Below are 19,530 nucleotides of genomic sequence, written 5' to 3'. Positions count from 1 at the left end.
TTCGCACGCTAAACTATCAAGACGAGGTGTTGTGCGATGGCGTTAAGGGATCGCGTAGTTTTGACCGGTGTTAAATGATGGCACTATGCGATAGATGGAAGACACTACACGATCATGTAGCTTGGTCAGGGGCTATATGATGGCACTACACGATTAGGAAAACACTAGACGATCACGCTAGACGATAGTTGTCAATGCTACATGATAAGCCTCGGCAAGATTTCAAGCATGGACCAAGAGCAGTCGGTTCGACCGGTTTTCTTGAGGTCCTGTCCAGTTTAGCCTTAAAAGGTTTTTGCTGGTCCAGTTTAGACTTTTCCAATCCGGTTCAAGTTGTTTGGGTTCGGTTTGGAATGGTTCGAGCGATTCAGAAGCGGTTTTTGAAGCTATTTTGTAATAATTAGGCTTTTGTTTGCTTGTTTATGCCAAAACTAAAACCATATCAGTATGTGCTTAGTAATTTATGTATTTGATGTATGTTATAATTAAATAAATCTTGTATATGCATACAGTATGCCATATAGATTTAAAATCCCACCGTAGGAAGTATGTTACATGCATTGAAAGTATGTTATAAAATGTTATAATATATAGTATGCATGTTAAAGTTTCTTTTATTTAATATAATTGTTATATTAAATATTGATTGCCTTTGATTTATGTTGTGGATGTTTAGCATGTCTAAAATTTTGTAATTTGTTATAAAATTGGGTTAGACGTTTAAAATTCATAACAAAGAACTGTTGCATGCTCACGTAGGTTAACCACTCATTTTAATAGTTAAAACTTGAAAACTCGGGTTACAAACTCAACCGGTATATAGTCCTGTCTAAGGCTAGGGGTACTTAAGTTGACGATCTATGGAACACCTCCTACCTGAGGATTATGGCCAAATTATTGTCGGAACACCGCCTACCTAAGCAAATACTCGTCGAAAAACATACAACATTCAATACGGTTTAACAAAACTAACATGAACCCCGTGTGACATCTAGTTTCACAATCACGCTTCAAAGGTTTAGGACAAAAGCCGCCGAAGGTTGGTTAATTTATCCCTCCTCTGAATTAAAACATTCTCAACTAGCCATTAATACTAGAACAACTTTTGCTTCTATAACGAGTAGCCATCATTGATTTGGTCAAGAAATCATTAACTTACTTAACAATTTCCCGTAAGTATGACCCATCATTTTAGGCCCTAGAGTTTCGCCCCAAGCACCCAATCCGAAGGGAAAAAATCTAATGGGTGCAAAAACTAAAGCGACCCTATCTATTTCTGGAATTCACCTTGATATTGACCAACTGCACAAAACCCATCCGAAGGGGGACGCTCCCAGGGCGCCACGAGGACTGCAAGAATAATCTCACGATGCGAACCAATGAAGGAGACCGTGGGACGTTGTGACACACCCTTCACCCACTTACTATAAATACTCTTTCTATCCACCTTGATATTGACTCATGCAAACACCATCCAAAGGGGGATGCTCCCAGGGCACCACAAGGCCAAGCATGAATCTCTCGGTGTGAACATTTAGGGAGAAACGTGAGTGGAACCATTGACATATCATATATATCTCTTCCTCCCACTGAGTATTTTATAACCTAAGGTTTAGTTTACTTAGAAAAAACACGGCTAAAGATTTTAGCTAAGTGACTTTTTAGGTTTGCTCAAGAGTAACTTTTACCTTGAAAAGTTGAACAACTTTTGATCATATCCATTAAACTCTTTAATGGAGTCTTAGTCTTTGATCAACTGTCGCATGCTTGCAGAAAATCTATCTAATTCACCTTTCTAGGTAGGTTCCTAGGTAGGGGTGTTCGTTTCCATCAACTTAAGTACTTCAGTCTAGACAGAACCTGCCTTAGACAAAACGTCCCTTATAGATAGATTTAATACAATTTTAATCTTTTATGCCAGTCAATTTAATCCTATTAAACCAATTTAGAATGATTAAACTTAGGTTGCTAATCCCATTAGAATATTGTATTAGAGTGTAATAACATGCAGTAGAAGTAACAAGGATCAATAAGCATCCAAATTCACTAATTTTGGCAGAAACTAAAGCATGCTCACCTAAATAAGAGGGTTTTGGATCATACCTTTGTAGAACTCTTCAAGATCTCGATCAAACAGTAGCAGTCTTCTCCAAAGATCACCATGAACCACCTCAATATCTTCCCCACTATCCTCTTGGAGCTTTAGATCGAGTGGTGGGACTCAAGAACAGCTTGATGTAGTGTAAAACACAAGGAGAAGCTCACAACACTCAGTTTTGAAGAACTTTTCTTCAGCCGAAATTTTCTCTCAAAATTTCTTTAGAATGCATGCCTCTAAATTCACTCAATTCTCCTTTATTTATTGCAAATGAACATGCGAAGAAGAAATGTGCATAGCTTGCAGCTCATGCTTGGAGTTTAATGAAGAAGGGGAAGTGAGATTTGTGTGAGCATGAAGAACATGATAATGGAAAATCTCATATTTCCATTTATGCATGTCATCTTGATTTTCCAATTTTTCTTTAAAATCAAAACCAATTTCAAAAAATCAATTTTGATTTCAAAACTAATAATTTAATTTTCTAATATTAATTTCACAAATTAATTTTAAAAAAATTAATTAATTTAATATCAAATATTAAATTAATTTTTACACAAAACCATCTTCATATATTTAAATCATATTTAAATATATATTCTTCTATTCTATTTAATTTTAATTTGAACATTTCAAATTAATTTCTCAAGTTACTCTAAAGCTTAACCATTTATAAGCTAGTAGGGGGACCTCGCAAGTCTATAGATCATGGGACCCAACGATTCGAGATTAATCGGTTAAACTCATTAGACAAATCTAACCCCCATCCGTTAACTAATGGGACACTCCACTATAACCCATAGTTGAACTCCCCTCACTGTAGATAAATTATGTCCACTTTATAACCATAATCAGTAAGTCGATCCTTCAGAGGTTGTTCATAATAACAACTGAGTCAAAATAACCGTTTTACCCCTGTGAATACATCTTGTTCCTTAAGTTCCCACTGACCCTCTAATGAACAATTCTGATTCATAATCCTTATGAATCAAATCCTTTCTCTATCATGAGAAGGCGGGGCTCCAATTGTTCAAGACCTGGAATCACATCAAAATAGTGCTAGTTGATTAGAGTTACTTCATAAACAAAAAAAGTCAAATAGATTTTTGTTATTCTATCAATTCCAACAAAATGCAACGAGATCTAGTATGAATTGGCGATCAGAATGTATATGGACAGAATTTATAAGAGGCTCTAAAAAAATCAGCAATTTCTGCTGGGCTTTTATCCTTTTTTTAGGTTCATTAGGGTTTTATTGGTTGGAACTTCCAGTTATCTTGGTAGGGATTTGATATCTTTATTTCCGTCTCAGCAAATAATTTTTTTTCCACAGGGGATCGTAATGTCTTTCACTTAAGAGAACAACGTATCTGTTAACCCTAAACTGGGTAGGAGTGAATTCCATCTTGTAAGCCTATGTCCCCAATTATTCATCCGATCTTATCCCTAAAATGGGAAGCTTATTGAGCAATGCTGTTGGACTACTCTCATCGTTTGCAGATCAAAGGATAATCCAGAACAAACAAGAATTCATAGCTAGCTCAGGATTAAGATCGAGTTAACCTAGGTTATATGATAAATGAAATATTTAGTTTTAATGGTAAACGATTGTTATAAAAAAAAGCGACTATTTTCGTGGTCCAGTCTACATGCAAACTCATTGCATAGGATGCCTCCACTCACATGTCTCAACATGAACGATTTGTGGATCACATCATTTGTAGCACTTTACAACTTCTTGTAACAACTACAGAGTGGACCTAATCCAATAGTGTTACTAGGATGAGATACCCAATTTCATCCATATACTTATTAGACCATTTAAGCTATATACTGTTAACTTGATCCTGTTTATGTTACTACATAAAGTTACACTATTCAGACTAGAGCCAAGGATATTTTTATTGGATTTTCATATAAGATGCAAAATCAACAAGTCATTACTATTGATAGATAGAATGTTTAACACGAACTGTGAGTTCTAGGACATTCTCAACACCTTGAACTTAGGTGTATCTCAATCCAATTGTAAAACCCTTTTAAAACATGAGTTCACCTAAGTCCGCATGCAACTCTTTCTTATTGATTTTAGTTCTAATTTCCATTATATTGCTTATAACAAAAACAACCAAAACCATCCACAGCACGAAGCAAACACATACAAGGCATCCATAACGCTTATAAAAAACCTAAGTGTCATGCTCTATGCATTCTTCATTCATTACTACTTTTATATAACACTTATATAACTAAGCAATGAACCAAGTACACATGCTTCCATACACCCTTACACAATAACACTTATAATATAAAGATGTTGCATGAATATGCTTACTGCAAGCATAAATATAACTCTTATATTTCATGATGCATGTGCATGCTCTCTTGTAATTTCATCATGCCATACTATAACATTTATAATACATGATGTATGAATAATTGCATAACCTAAGGTGGGTTTTAAATCTATATGGCATACACTATGCCATATAAACCAGATACATCTCATGTACATTAAGCAAAAGTTGATGAACCGGGATAATTAGCCTCAAAATCCTCAAAAACAAAGCTAACTATTACAAATAGCAAAGAGTTTCGGTTCAAACAGGCGAACCAAATCTTGAATCTGAAGGAACTCTTAACGAAGAGTATCCATGAGCGCATTCGGATCTTTCCGATTTCATTGTGACCAAAATACAACACATACATTCTAACATACATTTATGAAAATTCACACTAATTAAAGGCATGCTTTGAACAATAAAATTACAAGGGAAAGAGTTCTCATACCAGTTAAAGACCCTCTTCAAGCTTTGGAACCCTTACGCAGTAGAAGAACCTCCACCCGTACTCTATTGTCGAGCAAGCAAGTCGGCTGCAACAGCACGGTCGTCTACACGAATGGCAACAACAGGAACAGTCACGAACAAGTGAGCAGTAGCGAGGACGACACCACCAAAATGGAGCCCTTGGTATTCTCAAAATGAGAATCCAAAGTGTGGTCTTTGGTGAATTTTGTAGAGGTTGGAGAAAGAGAAAATCGTGTAGGCGATAAGCAAGTGGGAGAGAAAATGAGCTATCGTATAGCTATATGCTTATCGTTTAGAAGAAGCCACACGATCGTGTAGGTTTTACTAAGCGATCGTTTAGTAGATGGTAGACGGTCATTTAGAAAACACGGAACACTATGCGATCATTTAGGAAAGCTAAGCGATCGTTTAGGGATAAACGTGCGATCGTTTAGGCACTGATGTGCGATCGTTTAGGCGATAAGTGACTATCATATAGGCTCTCAAACTATTCGATTGTTACGTTTTCACACTGATGTCAATTTTTTCGAACTTTTGTAAAATGAAACAAATTTTCATTTTATTCTTCGATTTCCATAACCGAATGCGGCTGTTCCCACTTACGCACAACCGAGAGAAGTTTTAGGCCAATTATCATATAATTAACAAATTTAATAATTAATAAATATAATCATATTATATTCTTACCCTATAGTTTGATATCACATTTCTACTATAGTAATTTCTCCTCCACATGATATAAATCATATTTATATCTAAATTCCTCCATAATAATGTATCTCATACATTTAGTCAACTATATCATATATAATTAACCAGTCCAATTATATCATATATAATCGAACTCCCTTATGTCAATTTGAATATTTCAAACTGATCCAAACACTCATTCTCGACTTTATCCAAGTTGCCCAGGGGACCTAATGGACCTGTGGCTCGAAGCTCTAATGGTACGTGAGTAGCTGACTAAACTCTTTAGCCACGAGATCCACCATCCATTAACTGTCAGGCATTCCACTAAAGAACAGCAGCTGAACTCTTCTTACCACAGATATATTTCTGTGTCCATCGGATATAATCAATCATGAGTACGATGACCCTTCACATATGCTCGTAAGTACAACTGGGCCAATTTACCATTTTGTCCCTATAGTTACATCTCACTCCTTAAGTACCACTGATTCCTCTAATGAATAATACAACATAGCCCAACTATGTGTGAACACCTCACGCGCCAAGCGAAGGTGTGTGGTGCCATATCGTTAGAGCCCTAGAATCAGCCCTTAAGGGAATTATCAATCTACTTACCCCTGCCTCAGGGAAGGAGTGAATTCCATCTTGTGTAGCTGAGTTCCTAGCTCCCAAATCAGAAGAATCCCCAAAATGGTAGGTTTAAATCGGCGACCTGGCCACTCACACCTATACAAATCAAAAGACCGCCCTCAATAGCAGAAGTTCCCAACTCACTCAAGATTAAGGTCATGTTACCTATGGTCATCCTAGTGAAGTGAAGTCTCTGTCATGAACGGTGTTATATAACGAGACGTTAATACTTCATGGTCAGGTCTTATACCAACTATTTGTATAGGACGCAATCGCTCGTATGTCCCCTACACGAATGATCAGGATCAGACCATCTGCGACAAGTCACAACACTTATGACCATTCCACAAAGCGGGTCATATCAGTAGCATTACCAGGATAAGGTTTCCCTCCTATATCCATATACTACAGACTATTTTGGTTATCACTCAAGACATGATCCACTTGTATGTCACCACATACATGCTTAGGTTACATACAGATAACCAGGGATTTTATGTTTATTGGTTTGTGGTAAAGCAAATAAAACATGCAACTGAGCAAAAAATATGATGTGAAGTAAATATCATATATTATATAACACAAGCGTTCGTACAAACTATTTACAAATTATAGGACACGAGACTTTAGGGCATCAACCCCAACAATCCCCCACTTGTCCTAAAGCGAAGTGGGATGTACATAAAACTAGTACAAAACAATATACTAGGGCATAAAAGACTAGTACAAGAAAATCTCCCACTTGCCCTAGTTCAATCGCGGGCGATCCCATACACTCATGCTCCATAAGTGACCCTCAAACACTCATGCTCCTACGTGAATGATGTCTAGACGAGTACAAAGCATCACGTACATTAAACTGCCAACGGCAGATGCATATGGGACCCGTCCCATCTCCTCAACCTCTTGAGGCATCTTAGAACACATGTCCTTCGACAAAGTGACTTCATGCCTGAACGGCAGTAGGCCCCTCTTGGACTCCTGCATCGAGTACTTGAGCAACATCTTGTCAATGTATGATGCCTAAGCAGTGTTAGCACTCTATTTTTATGATCTCGAAAGATCTGTATACCAAGAACAAACCGAGCCTCTCCCAAATCTTTTATTTGAAATTGGGTCGCTAGCCAGTTCTTAACTGCAGTCAGTAGACCTACATCAATCCCAGTGAGTAGTAATCGTCTACATACAACACTAAGAAGACTACTGAAGCGTTAATGATCTTCTTGTAGACACAAGGCTCATCAACGTTTTGGTCATAGCCATACGACTTGATCGCAGTATCAAACCGTATATTCCAAGATCGAGATGCCTATTTCATCCCATAAATGGACCGATTCAGCTTGTAAACCTTTTGCTCTTGACCTTGAACTATGAATCCCTCGGGTTGCACCATGTAAATAGTCTACTCAAGATTTACATTCAGAAAGGTCGTCTTGACATCCATTTGTCAGATTTCATAATTATAATAAGTTGCAACGGACAGAAGGATGCAAATCAACTTTAACATGGTAATAGGCGAGAAAGTCTCCTCATAGTCGACTCCCTCTACTTGGGTATAACCCTTTGCCACAAGTCGAGCCTTGAAGGTCTGTACATTCCTATCAGCACCCCGTTTGCGCTTGTAGATCCATTTACAACCTATAGGTCTTACCTCATCAGGCAGATCTACAAGATCCCATACTGAGTTGAAGTACATTAACTCCATCTCGAGATCCATGGCCTTGACCCATTCATCCCAGTCAACCTCCTCCATTTCCTTCTGATAAGACAACAGATCCTCAACGTCACCATCTGCTGCCATAGCAAGGATTTCCGTGAAACCCAGATAGCAAACTGGTGGGTTTACAACTTTCCCACTACGTCAAGGTTCCCTCAACTTTTGAGGTGGAACCGACCTACTAGATGAACTCTCATCAACAACTCTTGCTGATGTAGCAGGCTCTTCAACAACTCCTGTTGAAGTTTCAGTAGATTCATTGGAAAGCTCACGCAACACGACTTACTTCGTGGATTGTGCTCCCTTATATGATCCTCCTCCAGGAAAATAGCATTCGTTGAAAAAAACACCCTATTTTCTGTCGGATCATAAAAATAACCCCCTCGTGTACCTTTGGGGTAGCCTACAAAGAGGCATAACCTCGACCATGATTCCAACTTTTTGGGATTAGCCTCAAACACATGTGTAAGGCAATCTCAAATGTGAAAGTGATGTAAACTAGCTTTATGCTCGTTCCACAACTCCAGAGGTGTTCTCACAACACTATTGAAGGGAACTCAGTTGAGTATGTATACCACAATCTCCACTGTGAAACCCCAAAACAAGTTTGGTAAGGAAGCATAACTCATCATCGAGCGAACTATGTCCAACATGGTCCTATTTCTCCTCTCCACTACACCATTCTGCTGAGGTGTACCCAGCACTGAGAGTTGCGAAAAGATTCCATGTTCTATCAAATATTCCTAGAATGTCGAGTCCAATAACTCTCCACCACGATCCGATCAAAGTGTTTTAATCCATCTATCCAATGCGTTTTCAACTTCAGCCTTGAACTCTTTGAACTTTTCAAAGGATTCAGACTTCCGTTGCATAAGAGAAACATACTCGTACTTAGAGTAATCATAAGTAAAACTGATAAAATACTCATAGCCACCTCGGGCTCGCACATTTATAGGACCACAAAGGTCATAATGTACTAAATCAAGAGGCTCTTTGGCTCTATAACCTTTTCCAGTAAAAGGTCATTTAGTCATCTTACCTTCAAGGCAAGACTCGCACAATGGTAATGAATTTTCTTCTAACTCACTTAAAAGTCCATTCTTCACCAATCTCTCAATCCTATTAAGATTGATGTGCCCTAAACCTAGATGCCAAAGGTGGGCATTTTCTTTTGGAGAAATACGTCAACGTTTTGTTTGAGTTATGGAAATTTTAAACAATTTTGTGTTATGGAGGGAATTAATGGCTAACGGCCTTAGCACATTTAAATTAAATTCTAGATTTGCTATACAAATAATAACACCATCTTTATGAATAAATGCTTTATCCACATTAAAAGAAATAGTGTATTTATATTGCAATAAAAACTTTGCAGAAATTAGGTTCCTCTTAAGTTTAGGAACAATATATACATCATTGAAAACTAGAAACCTATTATGTAAAGTTAACTGGAGCCCTCCCACTACCACAGCTGAGACGACGTGCCCTGTGCCTACTCGCATCGTCATCTCAATAGTCTCCAACTGTCTCCAGGATTTAATCCTCTGAAAAGAAGAACAAATGTGGTTAGTGGTGCCTGAATCAATTATCCAGGCAAAATCATCATTCCCCACTAAACAAGTTTCAAGAACTAGTAAATCATATTTACCTTTATAGGCCTTGGTTGCCTTCCTCTCTTTCAGATAGCGAGGACAGTTCCTCTTCCAGTGTCCATCTTGGTTGCAGTGGAAACAATTTCCCTTGTCTGGATGCCTCCTTGGGGCAATAGGCGGTGGGTTAGCAGGCACCTTCCCTTTTCCCTTACCACCCTTATTCTTCTTCCCCTTTGCAGAGTTACAAGTAGAAGGTCTAAACTTCGTTCTTGAGATCGAACCTCCATGAAAGTCCTGGAGGATGAAGCAACATTTGTCTCACCCTTCTTCCTCTCCTTACTTTTCAGTAAAGATTGGTAGGTCTGCAACTCGTTGAGGAGAGTTGTAAGGTTATATTTCACTTTGTTAAGAATCACATTGCTAACAAAGTGCAGGAAGCTCTTCGGAAATGAATACAGAATTATGCTAACCTGGCTGCCCTCATCGATGGTAGACCTATTTAACTCTGCCACATTGAAGTGGACCATCATGTTAAGCACTTGTTCACGAATAGAGGTGCCTTTTTCCATTTTGGAGTTGAATATATATTTATGAGTCTCATGCATAAGCTGTTCAGATGGTTGTCCAAACATCCCCCGTAGGGACTCCATGATCTCACGTACTAAGACCATAGGCTCATGTTTCTTGCCTAAGAGTTTAGAAAGACTAGCCAAGATGTAGGCTCTGCCTTCTCATTCACCCTTGTCCATCACTCGGATGCCTCCCGAACATTTCAAGCGTCATTGGGAATTGGTATAGGAGGACAGGCCTCCGTGAGAGCGAACATGAGATCCTCGATGATAAGGATTATCGTGAACATGTGTTTCCATGTTGCGAAATTGTCGTCAGTTAATTTTTTGGCACTTAACAAAGCCAACATGGTTGTTGCCATTTTGAAAAAAAAAGGTTGTTACTGAAAATATGAACAAAACTTTATTAGATTTTGCTAAACCACTTTTAACCAATCAATTTTGCAAAACAGTTTCAAGTACCCTAAGTTAAAGACTTCTATTTTGCAATGATGCCCCAATAAGGCAGGACAAACATCACCGGTGGGGTGATCAGATGCCCCTTCGCTGGGATGAGACATTTTCAACCATTAGGCAAAACCAATTCTTGGAACTGAACCTAACAGCCACCATGTTTTTGGTCTAGAAATGTTAATCTTTAAAAATTCCACATAAGTGTGACCTCTCGCTTTCAGTACCAGAGTCCCACCCTAATGAGCCCACCGTAGGGAAGAAGCAGATTAGGACAAGAAACTAAGTTACCTTATCCTCTTATAGGAGATCAAATAAAGAAATGCAGAAAGCTACCATCCTTTAGGGGGACACTCCCAGGGTGCCTCGAGGCGATGCGCAGTAACTTTATTCAACCCAACGAGGGAGACCAAGGGATATGTTGTCACACTTCCCACTCCCATTTACTATGAACACTCTCTCTATTCGTCTTGATATTGACCTACCCAAACACCATCTGTTAGGAGGACACGCCAAAGGTGCCTCGAGGCCGAGGTAGATCTCACGGTGTGGACTATTTAGGAGATACGTGAAAGGTTTAAGTGAAGCATATTATGCCTCAAGTACCTCCCACTGAATGTTCTACCTAGGGGTTCATTAACATAGAAAATCCGGCTATTGATTTTAGTCTAAGTTTTCTTTTTAATTTTCTACTCATAAACAACGTTTGTCTATGAAATATGAACAAGTTCAAGTAGTCACATTTAAACACTTTAATGGATTGTCCTTAACTTGCGTGCGTGTATCAAATCTATCTAATTCACCTTTTCAGATAAGTTCCCAGGTAGGGGTATTACATTTTCGTCAACTTAAATACCCTAGCTTAGACAGAACCCGCCTTAGACAAAAGGTCCCTTATAGATACATTTACTACACTTTAACCTTTTATTAGTCAATTTAATCCTATTAAACTGATGAAAAAGATTAAAGCCTTAGGGTTGCTAATCATATTAGAATCGTGATCTTAGGTTTATGTGATCCAAGTTTTAAACATTTTAAAACCATGAATTAAACCTAAGTGAGCATGCATGTCTTTCTTATTTCTTTTAGTTCTAATTTCTCTTTAACTTTTAAAAAGAAACAACTAAAACACCATTGCACACAATAAGGTGTTTATAACATTTATAAACTAACCTATGTGTCATGCTTCATGCAATATCCGGTCATTACTATACATAACTTTTATATAACGCGTAATAACCAAGCAAACATGCCATCATTCACCCTTATACTATAACAATTATAATATAAAGATGATGCATGTTAATGTTGTTTATGCATGCATAAATATAGCTCTTATATTATATGATGCATGAGCATGCTCTTACATAATTAAATCATGCTTCTCTAAATTATAACAATTACAATAAAAAGATGATGTATGACCAATGCATAACCTAAGGTGGGATTTACTATATGTGCATACCATATGACATATAAAAACATACATCGCATGTAATAAAATAAGGATTAATGGATTGGGATGAGCTTTTAAAAAAAAAAAAAAAGAAATGAAACAACCCTATCTATTACATTTTTCATCGAGCGAACCGGGTCTTGAACCGCCAGGAGGACTCCATCATGTACTAAACGCTGAAGGTAGACGATCGCCCAACACGTACTAAACGATAGATGCAAAAAACTAAACGATCGTGTAGACGACAACGAGGCTGCGAAGCCTGATCGTCTAGGCGATCGCTTAACGCGACGATAGGTAAACGATTTACCTTGCATTACTAAGTGATCGTTTAGTCAGTTACTAACCGATGAAGCTTGCTGACCTAAATGATTGTCTAGTGCGCGTGCATGTTAAACGATACGTGAGCATCCCATCGTCTACACGACCCGATACTCAGCGATCGCTTACCCATCATCTACACGACGCGATCAACCCTTGATCGTCTCCTTCCTCAAAGAACTGCAACGCTTTCCCCGATCTTCTTCACGAATGACTCAAGACAAACAGATTTTGAATTACAAACTCGATAACGATTATTAATGCCAAAAAAACGTAGGGGCCTTTACAAACAACCGAAAATGTAAAAGAATTAAATCAGACTGAGGCTAACATCCACGAAAACATCCATAATCCGCACATCCACAGCAATTTAACAATTAAACATAGCAGACATGCACCCACCAAGAATGTATATGTAATTTGTTGCAACAATGAAATTAGAATATCAGAACCTGGCTTTGATACCAATTGAAGGAACTCTTAACGAAGAGCATCCATGAGCACGTTTAGATCTTCTCGATTTTATTATGACCAAAATACAACACATACATTCTAACATACAATTATGCAAATTCACACTAATTAAAGGCATGCTTTGACCAATAAAATTACAAGGGAAAGAGTTCTCATACCAGTTAAAGACCCTCTTCAAGCTTTGGAACCCTTACCCAGCAGAAGAACCTCCACCCGTACTCTATCGCCTAGCAAACAAGTCGGCTGCAGCAGCACGATTGTCTATATGAACGGTAGCAACACGAACAGTCACGAACAAGTGAACAGTAGCAGGGACAACACCACCAAAATGGAGCCCTTGGTATTCTCAGTGTGAGAGTCCAAAATGTGGTCTTTGGTAAATTTGGTAGAGGTTGGAGAAAGAGAAAATCGTGTAGACGATAAGCAAGTGGGAGAGAAAATGAGCTATTGTATAGCTATGTGCTTATCGTTTAGAAGAAGTTACATGATCGTGTAGGTTTTACTAAGTGATCGTTTAGTAAATGGTAGACGATTGTTTAGAAAACATGGCATACTATGCAATCGTTCAGAAAAGCTAAGCGATCATTTAGGGACAAACGTGCAATCGTTTAGGCGCTGGTGTGCGATCGTTTAGGCAATGAATGACTATCATATAGGCTCTCAAACTATGTGATCGTTACGTTTTCACACCGATGCCAATTTTTTTCGAACTTTTGCAAAATGAAACAAATTTTCATTTTATTCTTCAGTTACCATAACCGAACGCGGCTTCTCCCACTAACGCACAACTGAGAGAAGTTTTAGGTCAATTATCATATAATTAACAAATTTAATAATTAATGAATATAATCATATTATATTTTTACCCTATAGTTTGATATCACATATCTACTAAAGTAATTTCTCCTCCACATGGTATAAATCATATTTATATCTAAATTCTTCCATAATAATGTATCAAATACAGTTAGTCAATTATATCATATATAATTAACCAGTCCAATTATATCATGTATAATCGAACTCCCTCTTGTCAATTTGAACATTTCAAGCTAACCCAAATACTGATTCTCGACTTTATCCAAGCTACCCAGGGGACCTAATGGACCTGTGGCTCAAAGCTCCAATAGTACGTGAATAATTGACTAAACTCTTTAGCCACGAGATCTACCATCCGTTAACTGTCAGGCATTCTACTAAAGACCGATAGCTGAACTCTTCTTACCATAGATATATTTCTGTGTCCATCGAATATAACCAATCATAAGTACGATGACCTTTCACAGATGCTTGTAAGTATAGCTGGGCCAATTTACCATTTTGCTGCTATAGTTACACCTCACTCCTTAAGTACCACTGATTCCTCTAATGAACAATACAACATAGTCCAACTATGTGTGAACACCTCTCGGGCTAAGAGAAGGTGTGTGGTGCCACATCGTTCAAGCCCTGGAATCAACCCTTAAGGGAGTTATCTATCTACTTACGCCTACCTCGGAGAATGAGTGAATTTCATCTTGTGTAGTTGAGTTCCCAGCTTCTAAATCAGACGAATCCCCAAAATGGTAGGTTTAAATTGGCGACCTGGCCACTCGCACCCATACAGATCAAAGGACCGCTCTCAATAGCAGGAGTTCCCAACTCACTCAGAATTAAGGCCATGTTACCTATGGGAAGTCTCTGTCATGAACGGTGTTATATAACGAGACGTTAACATTTCATGGTCAAGTCTTATACAAACTCTTAGTATAGGATGTCCCCGCTCGCATGTCCCCTACACGAATGATCAGGATCAGACCATCTACGACACGTCACAACACTTGTGACCATTCCATAAAGCGGGTCGCATCCGTAGCGTTACCAAGATAAGGTTTCCCTTATATATCTATATACTATAGACCAGTTTGGTTATCACTCAAGTCATGATCTACTTGTATGTCACCACATACATGCTTAAGTTACATATAGATAACCAGGGATTTTATGTTTATTGGTTTATGGTAAAGCAAATAAAACATGCAACTGAGCAAAAAACAAGATGTGAAGTAAATATCATATATTATACAACACAAGCGTTCGTACAAATTGTTTACAAACTACAGGACACGAGACTTGAGGGAATCAACCCCAACAGAATCGTCCGGGCGAAAAAACGCTTCTCCACTGATTGTGTACTAAACTTCTTGTGATTGCCTACACGAAAGAGTAAACTCTTTACTCAATTGTTTACCAAAGCTTCCTGACCTAAACGATCGTTTAGCAACGACCATGTACCATGAATATGTGATGAAGCATGAGGCACGCGATCGTGCAGCGTGCAACACATAATACAAGCCTTAAACGATCATCTAAACGACAACGAAGCAGTAAAGCACAATCATTTAAACGATCGTTGAGCAAGCGCGAATAATTGACATATCAAAATGAGCATAACTCAACTAATATAGTATTTACATTATTAACCTCAAAGTTAGAGGTTTGATTCCCCCCTCCCCTCCCCCCCCCCCCCCCCCCCCCCATATTGTCAAAAAAAAAAAAAAAAAAAAAAAAAAAAAAAAAAAAAAAAAAGTCAATTTGACATAATAATTTATAATGTGTACATTCCTTTCTTGAGTTGGAGAAGAAATCTTATATAATATATCACATTATTTCATTGGTTGTTTTAGATATAGGAAAGTGAACCAAAATATTGATTAAAATAGCGAAGTTTCACTATCTATAATGTATCATTTGTACTTGGGGTTTTAAGTCTTGTTTCACTTGTTTATAACCTGTAGAGATTAGTTAGTTAGAATAAGTTGTCACTCTTACCTATAAATAGAAGTTGGATCATCCATTTGAATAGATATATACAATTGATCTTATAAAACTTATTTGGTTTGAAAATCAAATTGGTATTAGAGCAAGAACGATGGTGGGAAAGAAACCAACAAACGACAACAACCTAGAGGCCTTGGTCAAAGAAGCAGCTTCATCTGCTGCCCTATCACTAAGGGCTTTGACGAGACGTGTGCAGTCCATTCAAGAATCCATTGGATGGTATTCATCAACTCCTGGAAAGAATGCCAATCCGGATGAAAGAGATAGCAAATAGTGTGGCATTAGGTCAACAACCAAGAGAGCAAAGTAATCCAAGAAACAATAATCAACCACAAAAATAACAGAATATGAATGTCCAACTACAGAATCATCAAAGAAACATTCAAGAATTACCAATAGCCATTCAAGAAAGACCAAGAATGTAAGCTTTTCATCAAAGACAATAGAAAAATAGTGATTCATCAAGCGAAGATGAAGAGAAGAATAATATTCAGATGGGGCATTAGAGAGTAGGGGCTCATCATCAACAATAACACCCACTGGCGGGGGAAATGAACGAGTATAGAGTCAAATTGGACATTCCAATCTTCAATGGCAAGAGAGACATCGAAGTGCTCTTAGAGTGCATAAAAAATGTTGAAGGGTTTTTCAAGTATGCCAATACTCCTAACCATAAGAAGGTTCAATTAGTGGCTCTCAAGTTCCACTGGTGAACTTCAGCATGGTGGGAACAACGGGAAGTAAACTTATTTCGAAGTGGGAAAAACCCCATTACTACTTAGGAAAGACTGGGAGAATGATGAAAGAAAGGTTTTTATCAAATAAATATGAGCAAATCCTCTACAATCAATACCAAAACCTCAGACAATGAACGAGGATAGTAGCAGAATGCACCAGAGGTTTTCATCGCTTAGGGGTTAGAACCAATTTGTTCGAAAGTGAACAATACTTAATCGCACAATTTGTGGGTGGTCTTCACATAGACATTCGTAATAAGGTAAAATTCTAACCTTTAGGATTTCTTACTGATGTGATCTCTTTGGATGAAGTAATTGAAGAAATGAATGATACTCAATCAAATAAATTAGTGGGAAGCCTTACCAAACTCTTTAAAGAGAGGAACTCCAATCTATCAAAAGATACAATCCACAAGTAATCAAGAAGACACGATCAAGAATCAAGAAACTCAATCTGAAAAGAATAAAGAACCAGTTGTGGCAACTGCAACAAAAAAAAAAAACACCAATCCTTACAGTCAACCAACTCTTGTGAAGTGTTTTAGATGTGGAAAAACAGGGCAAATTTCCAATAATTGCCCAGAAAGAACAATTGCAATAGTGGAAGAAGAGAACGACCAAGAACAAGACTTTGAGGAAGATAAAAGATGAAATAGATGTTTTAAAACCAGACAACAAAGGTCCAGTAATGTGTGTTGTTCAAAGGATCCTAATCAACCCAAAGATTGACCAGAACATGCAAAAACTGTCGTTCAAAACCAGATGCACAATCAAGGAAAAATCTGCAACATGATTATTGACAGTGACAACTCGGAAAACATAGTCTCCAAAAAGCTCATTCAAGCTCTCAATCTCAAAATAGAACCTCATCCAACTCCATACAAGGTCAGGTAGATCAAAAAATAAGGTGAAGCTCAAGCGGTTGGGACCTGCATAGTTCATTTCTCCATTGAAAATAACTACAAGGACCAGATCGTGTTTGATGTCATTGACATGGATACTTGCAACATCTTATTAGGACGACCATGGTAATACGATATGAAAACTTTTCATAACGAGCACGAAAAAACTACGAGTTCTTTTGGCATGGATGAAAAATCATCCTCTTACCAATCACTAAACCCAATACCTCAAGATCATCACAAGACACAAAGGTATAATTATTCAGTATATTAAATGGTAAACAATTCCTCAGAGAACGTGAGAATTTGAAGTGGGAGGTTAATTGTTAAAGGGGAAACTCAACGAAAAGAGAACACCCACCTCCCAAAACCTATTCAAGATCTATTCAAGCAGTTTCCAAACATTTTTCAAATACCAACAAGCCTCCCACCACTTTGTGACATACAACATCAAGTCGATTTTATTCCAAGCGCACAACTTTCAAACCTTTCACATTACAAAATGAGCTGCCACGAATACAAAATTCTATATGATCACATTCAAGATCTTTTAAAAATTGGAGATATTTAACCAAGCATCAGTCTATATGTTGTTCCAGCACTCCTAACACCAAAGAAAGATGGTAGTTGGTGCATGCTTGTTGACAGTCGAACCCTCAACTACATCACTATCAAATATTTATTCTTAATTCCTCAGATTAGTGACCTATTGGACCAACTTGGTGGAGCACACATCTTCTCCAAACTTGATCTTCATAATGGCTATCACCAAATAAGGATCAAATCAGGAGACAAATGGAAAACTACCTTAAAAATAAATGAGGTTCCCCTGCTTAATAAGTTGGTGTGGCTTGTCATACTTTTGGTCTCTAAAATGCTCCTAGTATGTTTTTTAGGCTCATAAATAAGATTCCCCTGCTTAATAAGTTTTTTCTGCTTTATTTTGATGATATTCTTGTCTTTAATAAGTTTTTTTATAAGATAAAGATGGTAGTATAAAACATTTGAATACTATCGTCTTTATCTTATAAAAAAATCACCAACACACAAAAGCAAAAAAATATATGTTTTTCTAGTTACTGAAATTTCTTTTTTAGGGTTTTTAATTGGTCACAATGAAGTAAAAATAGAACCAAAGAAGGTAGAGGTAATTTCCAATTGGCCGACTCCTATAAATGTAAAACAATTACAATCCTTCTTAGGTCTAGCTTCCTTTTACATAAAATTTATTCAAAATTTTGGTACTTTAACTTCCCCTCTTACTGATTGTCTAAAAAAAAAAAATAACTTAAAAAAGGGACACGAACAAGAAACTAGTTTTAACACCATAAAAGATAGATTAACTGATAGCCTTGTTATGAAATTACATAATTTTTCTTTACCTTTTCAAGTGACAGTAGACGCTTGTCGGGTAGGCATAGGCGCACAAAATAATCACCCAATTGGATTTTTTAGTGAAAAACTAACACCAGCCAAACAAAAGTGGAGTACCTATGAATAGGAATTTTATTCATTTTTTAGAGCTTTCAAGAAATGGGAACACTACTTACTTGAAAAAAAAGAAATCAATTTTTTTGAAGTACTAAGACTATTCAAATTACAATACTCGTGAAAAAAGAACCGTAATAAATGAAAAGAAGAAGCAAGATCGTAAAAATAAAGATTTTAAAATAATTTATTCTCCTTACTAATATTTTTTCTTCAAAGTATCTACACTCCCAAAACAAATCAACACGATGCATGCTCGCTGGTTATCATTTCTATAAATTGATTTCATGATTCGACACCAAGTTGAAAAAGACAACAAAGTTGTAAATGCCCTCAGTAGAAAAGGTGAATTGTCAATAGTGTTGGCTAGAGAGGTCACTTATTTTCACCTATGCCAGAACTTTATCCATCCGATAGTGATTTTGGTATAATATGGTACAATTGCTCTAATAACATCAATAGTGTTGGATGAAGGTCTAGCAAGACATTTTGGAATTACCAAAACTTTTGAACTACTTTCTTCTTGATTCTATTGGCCTCAGTTCAGAAAAGATGTTCAAAATTTTGTTAGGAGATTCTTTATTTGTCAAACGACCAAAGGAACTTCCACCAACGCAGGTCTACATACTCCCCTACCAACTCTAACTTCTATATGGGAGGATTTTTCTATAGATTTTATCTTTGGTCTACCAAAAACTAAAAGAGGACCGATTCCGTGATGGTTATTGTTGACAGGTTTAGTAAAATAGTATATTTCTTTGCTTGTAAGAAAT

Source organism: Benincasa hispida, chromosome 2, assembly GCF_027475165.1.
Source record: "Benincasa hispida cultivar pf3 chromosome 2, pf3_genome.v1.1, whole genome shotgun sequence".
Classification (NCBI taxonomy): Eukaryota; Viridiplantae; Streptophyta; class Magnoliopsida; order Cucurbitales; family Cucurbitaceae; genus Benincasa; species Benincasa hispida.
The sequence above is the reverse complement of the archived record's forward strand: the minus strand, read 5'-3'. Positions refer to the sequence as shown.